Source organism: Vulpes vulpes, chromosome 14, assembly GCF_048418805.1.
Source record: "Vulpes vulpes isolate BD-2025 chromosome 14, VulVul3, whole genome shotgun sequence".
NCBI classification, from domain to species: domain Eukaryota; kingdom Metazoa; phylum Chordata; class Mammalia; order Carnivora; family Canidae; genus Vulpes; species Vulpes vulpes.
Window position 1 is genome coordinate 48,829,373 of NC_132793.1, and position 9,861 is coordinate 48,839,233.

The window sequence follows — 9,861 nt, forward strand, 5'->3', positions numbered from 1 at the left end:
GCCTCTCCAGCCCTCCTGGAGATTTGTGAACTACGAAAAATCCCTTCTGTTTCAACAAATCAGAGTAGTCTCTATTGTTTGTAATCGAGAATTCTATGTAGGTCCTTGTGAACCACTCACATACATATACCCCCCCCCTGTTCTTTGGTATGTCATAGATACAGAGGTATACATGAAACACAAAAAGAAAGAAAAAACATGTCACTGAAATTGTGGAGGTAAAATAGAAAGTGCATAGGGAGATATGGGAAATAATGGGGTCAAAGTCTGTAGGGATGGCCCTGCGCTAATCTCCCACCCCAGATACTCATCAAAGTGTTTGCAGCTGAGAACAAGAGGGAGAAATAAATGAGCAACTTACTTCAGTGTGAACATTTCTGGCTGGGCCTCCTGAAAACACAGAGTGGTTCTGAGCTTTATTTATTTGTTTATTTTAACCATTAAGTGTCAAAGGATCTAACATTAATATTCATGAGCATTTATAATAGAATAATAAAGCCGTTTAATGCGAAGGGAAAGTATATTCTGCATCATAACCGTGTAATACAACATAATGTCCTCAACTCTGACTCAGAGAGGAAACAGTTAATGAGGAGACTTCGGTCTCTTCTCCGATTATGAATTACCTCAAGCACAACATACATGGGAAAATAAATGATAGACATCACACATTTTTTGAACTGTTCATAACACTTTACATAAAGACTTAACCTTATTCCTTTTCTATTATTTTATTTTAGTTGATGTACACCCGGTGCACTCAAGGCTGTAGAACTGGAACACAGGGCGCTAAACTTACCTAGAGAAGACTGTAAACAGTAAGTGCAAAAATTATGTGTGGAATTCTATACGCCATTGAAATAGGAGATCCAGCTTTGATGAACTGACTACACTCAAATATGGAATGTGATAGCCTTCACATAAAAATTCTGTTAAACTCCCTAAAAGGATTATATGTTCACCAATTTTCACACATCTGCCATCCATCCATCCATCCATCCATCCATCCGTTTCTCTACATAGAATGCACAGTGTGCTGGAGAGAACACAGGCTTTGAAATAAAATACAACTGTGCTGCTGTTTACTAGCCCTGTGCCTGTGATCATGTTACTCGATGTCTCTGTGCATCATTGCATAATGGAAGGAATAATAGTAATAATACTTTACAGGGTTTAGATCTTAATAAATATTATTTCTTTTCCTCTAATTGCTACCCCCCACCTCTGGCCCCTTAGACTTTATAGAAAATAAGGACTCATTTCATTAATATATTAACCAATTTAAAAAAGTAAGTATTTATATGCACGCATGTGTTTATTTTTATGTATAGATACATGACACCCTAAAAGTAAATTCACAAAATACTTAAAAATACGTTTGTAACTAGGAAACATCTATTAAGAACATTATTGATTCTGCTCCTCTTTGTCATCTGACTTCACTGAGTAATGATTTTAGCAGATTAAGAAAGAATTTGAGTTTTTTTTTAACTCAGAGACCATATTGAATTACTCTGGACTCTGCCTAGGAAATGTAAAACCATAAGAATTAAATGATATTTTTAAACTCAAAAGCTTTGTCTGTGATTGGCAGACAAGTTAGACTATACTCTTGTGAAGAGAGCTCAGCTCAGATAGACATTTTTCATTAACAATGGAATTTTAAATAATCCTGGTTAGTGAATAGTCTTATATATGTCTGATTGTCAGTTTACCAACATGACACACATTTGGATATGGATGGTGTATATGGAAATGGTCTTATTGAACTGTTTCTAGCATTCTATTTTAATAATTAGACATTCTCCATCCTTAGAGAAAAAGTGTATTTAGACAAAAATAAAAGAATATACATGAGTGTTGCAGCTGAACTCAGAATTTAGGTTCGTTCCAGTCGGTAGGGGACAGAGCTGGATTGAGTAATAGAAGGACAAGGATATGTGTGAACATACACAGTTTTCCATTTTATATTTTACTTAATTCTTTTTTTAAGATTCTAGTTCTCTGCTGGAATTTAAATCTAAATCTCTTGTCATGTATTTTTTTGTACATCCTAATGGCGAGTGTTTTAAAGTCTGTCCTGTAGCTCTGATATCTGGATGTCCTGCGGATGGGATTCTATCACTTTTTCTCCTATTGATCTGGGCTGTTTGATCTGGTCACCCGGGACGCCTGGTGTGTGTTCTATTATCATTATTATTACATGGTGGACCCCGTCTAGGAAAGTCGTGGAGAGGATTTCAGACTCTGAATGATTTTAGGTTCCCACAGAGAGTGTTTGCTCAGGCAGGTGTTAGACTCAAGCAGGTGGTCAGGTTAGGGCAGGTCACCCTGCAGCCTGCAGGAAATGGGCAACTGCATGCCAGTCCCTGTAGGGACTGCTCTCCTCCCTGCGGCTTCACCCGTGGCTCCGGCACCCCAGGGCCCGACTGAGGGCCTTTCCTCCTCTGGACGCCGAGCTCTGGTCCCCCCCTCCACGAAGCCCTCACGGCTCTGCACAGCCTCCCGCGCAGCCTCCCGGCCTCCCGGGGATGTCCTGCGAGCTCTCGGTCCTTTGAGGGCGGAGAAACACCGAATGTTGGCTCCCTCTTCTACGCCTTCCTTCCCTCCAGGGTCTTGGACTCTCAAGTCTGCACGACCCAGCTGGTTCTCTGGTGCCGTCAAAGAGCTCATTTCCATTTTTCCCCCATATTTTCTAGTTGTTTTCAACAGGAAAAATTGGTCTGAAAGGAGCTAATCCATCCTAGCTGGGAGTCGCCTGTGCTTCTGTGTGTACAAAGGCAACTCCTAACACAGAATGTGATTAACCAATGTTAAAATTAATTGTGGTTTAAGAATAATAAAAGGTGCGTTTAAATACATACATACAGAACACATTTCAAGTGTTTTCATAGTGGAAGAGGCGGTCGGTGCTGTGTGGAAAGCAACATAACCTGCATTGATATTGCTACAGTGTGGCATCATGCTCTACCGTCAAAAAGCCATCTAGACGTTTCTTCCTCCTGTCCACAGCCTCTTGTGAGTCCTAAGCCACGGCCGGGCACATAGTGAAGGCGCGAGGGAGTGGAGAGAGGGGCTGCCAGTGCCAGGGCCGGGACTAGGATGCGGAGTCCATTAGGCGAGGAGAGAAAGGCACAAAAGGACACATGGAACTAGAGTTACATCTCTGACCTCCTTGCTTCCTGTTTTGATATGTTAAAAAAAAAAAAAAAAACTCAAATACTAATAACAGCCTTACTGTTGGCATTTGTTTTTGTCAAGAAATTTCTTTGATGTTTTCCATTCTTAAATACTTCTTCTTGATTTGTTTCACATATTCGGATTCAGATTTAGAAGTATAAGTATATCGTTAAATGTGATTACATTAGTGAATTTAGGATTACATTAAATCTATTTTAGAACACATTTGTAAGTTTTTCTTTTTTCACATATACATGCACGATTTAAGCAATGCATTTAAGCCCAAGCAAGGAGTTGACTTTTTTAAAAGAAGGGTGTGACAAGATGGAACTAAAAATGTGTGTATCAGAAGCCACGTTTCATATCTCACGGTCTCAAGTGAGTCATTAGATCAGTGTCCGGATCAGGAATATATAAATAATATGACAGAGAAAGCACGTGAGTCTGACAGGGGGACTGCCACCCCGCACAACTCCAGGAGGCACAATCATGCTGCGTGCATGACGTCTTCTGAAGCATTGCGGGCACACGCCCCGTGTCTGAGGCTGGCCTCCAGGCTCTGGCTCTCAGGCCTGACTGTCCATCGGAATCCCCTAGGGAGCTTTTCAAAAACATTGACTCCAGACCTACTCATCAGAATCTGAAAGACTGGGACCCGCATATCTGTCTGTATTTTTTAAAACTTACCCAGTTGTTTTTGCAGCGCAACCAAGTTTGGAGACTTCTGATCGAATTCATTCCCACCTCTGTTTCTAAAACGCTGTTACAGATTTAGGTTTTCTTGTCCTCAGACTTCACCTTCAATTAATGGCTTTTTTCATCATATCTCAATAATCCATTTTAATCCTTGGCAACTCTTATCACAAAAATTTTTTATAACTTATCTAATAACATTCAGATGGAAATTAAGCCCTTTTTAGTCTTTTAATAAAATAATGAAGGAAGACAGATCACACTTCTATAATTTATTTTTAAATATGAAATATTTTAAGTATGTGGAGAATCACATGTGAATAAAATTTCCATCCATTATTGTATATTTATTCTTTTATTTCTAGCTTTTTTTTTTAAGTTTGTGAGTAGGCTTTTAGTTATGTAGAAATCTAGAAATATAATATCTTCATGCTGAATTGACCTTTCTAAAGAATAAATTCTGTCCTTCGTATTTCTAATAATATTCCTATCTTAAATCTGTACTTGTTATTTATACCTACTTCAACTTTTTTTTTTTTTTTTTTTTTAGTGTTTTCATGGTATATTCTTTCCATCCTTTTATTTCTGGATTGTTATATTAATATTTTATTCTTATAAAGTCTGAGAATCTTAGGTGGTTAATTGGAAATATTTAGACCCTTTACATATAATGGAATTATAATACATTCGATTTAAATCTATCACCTTACTGTCCTTGGGGATTACCAGTTTTTGTGCTTTCTTGCTTTCTTTTGGGTTAATTATATTTTGTCATTATGTTTTCCTTTTTCTTCATTTACTGATTGTATATTTTTTGTTATTACTTTAGTGTACTGTAGATACTATGAAAGGCACTTTGACTTAGTAGAGTCTGTCAGAGGTTAGTAATTTTAGCACCTCTCAGAGAGTAAAAGGAGCTCCATTTTACCCACCTTTTAAATCCATTTACCCACCTTTTACCTTTTTACTATTATTGCTATGTATTTTCAATTTATATAATTTTAATGTCACAAGACATTACTGTCAGTGGTTTAAACATCTATAGTCATTTATATCAATCTTCTTACACGTTCTGGAGCTCTTCAGTCTTTCATGCAATACCGGGCCTCCATGCAGCATTATTTTCCTGTTGCTTAAAGACATTTTTGGGTATTTCTTTCTATGTGGGCCTGTTGGCAATGAAGTCTTTCAGTTTATATTTATTTGAGAAGACTATTTTTTCATTCCAAAATTATTTTTTGAAAGAAATGTTTTTAAGAGATTTAAAAAAATAATCTTTTGGTGAATCTTTTTACCGATTATAGGATTGCTTTTTCTTTCAGTTTTAGCGAGATGTAATTGACATACAGCACTGTATGAATTTAAGGTGTACAGCATAATGACTTGGCTTACACTGTGAAATTATTACCATAATAAGTGAATCCATCACCTCATACAAATAAAAAAAGGTTTTTATTTTTTCCTTGTGATAAGAACTTTTAGGATTTACTCTCCTAGAAATTTTCAAATATATCATACAGCAGTGTTAACTGTGGTTATCATGTTATACGTTATATCCCTGGTACTTATTTATCTTATAATTAGAATTTGGTACCTTTTGACCACCTTCATCCAATCCCCCCGCTTCTTCCAGAAACCAAAAATCTGATCTCTTTTGTTTTTAGATTTCACATATTACAGTCATACAATATTTGTCTTTCTCTTATTTCACTGAGCATAATACGATCAAGGTCCTTCCATGTTGTTGCAAATGGCAGGATTTCCTTCTTTTTTACAGCCGAATTGTATCCCATTCCACATATACATGCACCATAATTTCTTCATTCATTTGTCAGTGGTCACTTAGGTTGTTTCTGTGTCATGGCTATTGTAAATAATGTTGTCCTACTATTGCCCCTTTGAAGGCCATATGTCTTTTTCATCTAGCTGCTTTTAAAATTATTTTCTTTGTCTTTGATTCTCAGTAGTTTTGCTCCACTGTGACTAGATGCGGTTTTCTTGACCTTATCTTGCTTGGGGTTTATAAATCTTCTTGGATCTGTGGCCTGATATGTATTTTCTGTTCATTATTCTGTGTCTGCTTCAGTTTCAGTCTTTTTTAGCTGATCCATCTTCTATGTTACTGTGTTCCGTCTAAACTTCAAAACCCAATCTTTGGTTTCTTTATTTCAGCGATTGTATTTTTCAGTTTTAGAATTTCCATTCGATTTTTCATACTCTCTGGTGAGAAATTAATTTTCTTTTCCATTTTCATCAACATATTTATAATAGCTTTTAAAAATCTTTGTACAATAATCCTTGTATGCCTGGTAATCTTCTTTGATAATTAAGGCTTTTGGTTATATAGGTTGTAGACAGTTCTTTCTCTACAGAGAAGATTACTTTTCTTCTAGAGAGAAATTAGAATAAAAGTTATCTCGATCCAATAAAATATGGAGATGACTTGAGTTTTAGACTTGTCAATTTCCAACTTTGTTTTTTTTACTAGTGCATAGGTTTACTGGTTCTCAACTGTCAACTGGAAGCCTGGATATTTTTAATCAGCCATATCTTCCTTGGTAGATCCTGGACTGAAATTCTTGTCTCTGTAGCCTACGAGAGTGGAATCTATGGTGTAGCAGGTTTCTGCTTGGTTTCTTTCCAATTTTGCCCTCACACAGTTTCATATATGGCAAATGCTCAAGGACAAAACTCAACTGATGATTGGATTGACTTTTCTAAAGTCCCTTGATAGGTTCAAATCCTTTCCTGCAGCCTCAGTTCCTTTAGTATTCCACTCTCCATTTTTCTTCTCACTCGTTTACCATATTCTTTTCACTTTTTTAAACAATCTCCATACCCGCCCCCCCCCACTGACTTCAAAGCCCATTACTCCTTTTGTACTCACTATTCCTCACTTCTTACTGTCTACTTACCAGCATCCCAGTGTCCACAGACCAACCCATTTTCCCTCATTAACCCCTAGAAGAATTTGCCTTCCAATTCTTTATACATACCCCCATTTCCTTCAGACTTTCCAAGTCTCTTTGACCATTTCTTTAAATCCCAGTCTTTCCTAGCAGATAGTGAGGGGGTTGTTTGGCATCAGTACCCCCCCAAGTCCTACAAAGTACTGTCTGATACACGGTAGCTACTCAAGAAATATCTGTTCTTTGGACAAATTAATGAATGGCAGACTGTAAATTTCTAGGCCTGCGGAGCCCTTTACTTCAAATATTTCTCAAAGGGCAGCCCGGGTGGCTCAGCAGTTTAGTGCTGCCTTCAGTCCAGGGCCTGACCCTGGAGACCCAGGATCGAGTCCCGCGTCAGGCTCCCTGAATGGAGCCTGCTTCTCCCTCTGCCTGTGTCTCTGCCTCTCTCTTTCTCTCTGTGTCTCTATGAATAAATAAATAAAATCTTAAAAAAGATATATTTCTCAAAGATGAGCCGAAATCAATCAAAAAGAAAGTTATGGAAGCCAGTGGAGAGGAAAAAAAATTGTTCTGTCTTCACCTTTTCTTGATTATTATGCTTTAGAATGGTAATTATTTTCACTTTATTATATCGCATAATATATCCTGATACAAGAATGAATGAGAAATCTTGTTTGAATGTTTGCCTGTGTCCTGATTAAGCGTTTGGAAATTTGTATAAATAGGTAAGTCAGAGACTTAACTTCCTTTGAATATATTTTCTTTTCTTTTACTGATTGTATCTGCAGGTGTTCAGTGTTCCAAGTAAACATAACAAATAGTATAAGGACATTATATTTGCATAACTGAAACTCATGCTTTTTGATATGCACATGACTATCAGCCTTTCACAGAATACCAACCAAATACCTCTGCAACAAAGAAAACTGGCTGAAGGTTTAAGACTTTCCCTTCTTTATCTTGCATTTTCCCTTCTTTATCCTGCAGTTTAGTACTACAACTGTTAATGTGTGTTCAGAACTCTTATCAAAATGATTTAAGAGGATACATGCAAAAGAATAGGAAAGGCAGTTTCCACATCTGTGGAATCTGGAACATATTAGATACCAAAAGAATTAAGAAATAGTATTTCCAGTTTCCCATGCTTATGTATATTAATTGTCTGTTTCCCGAGAGGATGATGAGGTTAGTCAGCCAGGGAATTATTAACATGACCACTCCAGACAAAACTCTACAGTGCGTTGTTTCAAAGTGACCCCTCTCCTTTTTTCTCATCCCCCTTTTTTCTCTCCCCCCTTCTCTCTTACTTTCTCCCTGTGGTAACCATAACAACCAGCTCCTTTTAGAGAGGTCAATTACTAAAAACAGTATGATCCATACATCACATAATATGATCATCTATAAAGTATACTTTGGGCAATGCCCTTTTTTTTTTTTTTTACAGAAATTGGTTTTAAGGCTATGGAAATGTTCTAAAATTGGAGGTTAAAATAAAGGAAAAAAATATGTAGGTGTATCTAGAAAGTCAAATGGAGATGATACATTAGAACATCAGTGGTCAGTTTTAATTTTTAACCCGTTATTACTAACAGGGTTTGGTACGCAGTGTATCCTCAAAACTATGAAGATGGCTAATTTTGGGAAAAAAACAATTTAAATATTATTAAAACTATTTATTGAAACTAACAACAAAGAAGATTTCTTTGTCCATCTAACAATACATGCTATGTGCCTTCAAGAATACCTGACAGAAAAGTCAGACAAGTGAAAATGCCATCAGGAGCCCAGTCCGGCCTCTCACCAGCTAAATAACTTTGGGTAAGTCACTTAACCTTACTAGGCCTCAGAATTTTAATTTTTGAAATGAAGATGATAATGCCTACTTCATATGTTACCTCTCAAGGTCAAAGATATATGTACTGCATGTGCACACCAACAGTAAAGTCCCTATAAGGTGAAATACAGTGTAGTAACTAAAAGCTAGTATTTGGGGTTAAACCGTCCCAGGTTAAAATCTGTACTTAGCTATTAACTGTTGCCAAATTACTTAATCGGTGAAACCTTCAGTTTCTTACACAAAATGAAAATGAGTCATTTTCAGGTCCTAAGAAATGGTCTCACATGCCAAGTTCTAGGTAAGATGTCTTATTACTAACATACAAGTGTGATACTTCTGCAACGGCGAGTCTCCGTAAGTATAATATAGTAATGAGGACAATGCGGTGACCAGCACTGAGCAGCATCACTGTATTAGAACTACCACTTGCTTCGAGTTATACAATCTGGGTTAATACGGCCCTGGAGAAGGTTAAGTACCCAAAGTGCTTGGCATGGATAGGACTTATTAGAGGAGGGAGGTAAAGATAAAAGATTTGTTTTACATAATTAAAAAAAAAATCTATCACTTTTAAGCCATTGGCTTAAATGAATTGAATATGTTGATTATAATGTAGAATTGGATCTTGTTTTGTGTTTGCAGTAATACCAAAGGAATTTTCCTTCATTCTCCCTTTTAAGCTATATTAAATGAAGAAATTAATGCATACCTATTATTTTAAAGCATTTTGATTTCCAAAGATAATACTGCATGGCCTTTGCTTAGGCTAAAGTAAATATTAAAAATCACTAAGCCACAGTATCTTACATTATAGTAGGATTTTGCAGAAATTTTTCGGGGATCAAACTGAGATGAAATAAGCTGAAGTCAATTTAATCTAATTGAAAAACATTAGTCTCTAATTCTTTCTTTCTTTCTTTTTTTTTTTTAGAGTTATATTTACCTTTTGTGAACTGATCGTTGCTTCTCTGAGACCAGGCATCAGGGAGGATAACATGGAAAAAGGATCAGATCACTGATTCTCATTCTAGTTTTTCATCATTGTACAGAAAACAAAACCCTTTATGTTAATCCCAGTAACTGGAACTAATAAAAATCATGAAAGTTCTGAGCTTCAGGTTAGCACCAGTACCTCTGAACTAGAGGCTTCACTAACGTCAAGGGAAGAATAACTCTCCCTGTAGATCATTGGTCCTAGTCCAGAAAAGTCTTAGAGCCTTCTGGTTTGGAAGCCCTGTC

At 36.7% G+C, this 9,861-nt stretch overlaps 1 long non-coding RNA gene across 2 annotated transcripts in view; it reads left to right on the forward strand.

Moving 5' to 3' along the window:
• LOC112915596 (uncharacterized) overlaps nt 1–8,518 on the forward strand; it is a 120,819-nt gene extending 112,301 nt beyond the window's left edge. For both annotated transcript variants that reach the window (XR_011997004.1, XR_003234112.2), the window contains 2 exons: nt 741–818; nt 8,378–8,518. This is a non-coding gene — a long non-coding RNA (uncharacterized lncRNA). The remainder of the gene's footprint in view (nt 1–740; nt 819–8,377) is intronic.
• Nucleotides 8,519–9,861: the final 1,343 nt, after the last annotated feature.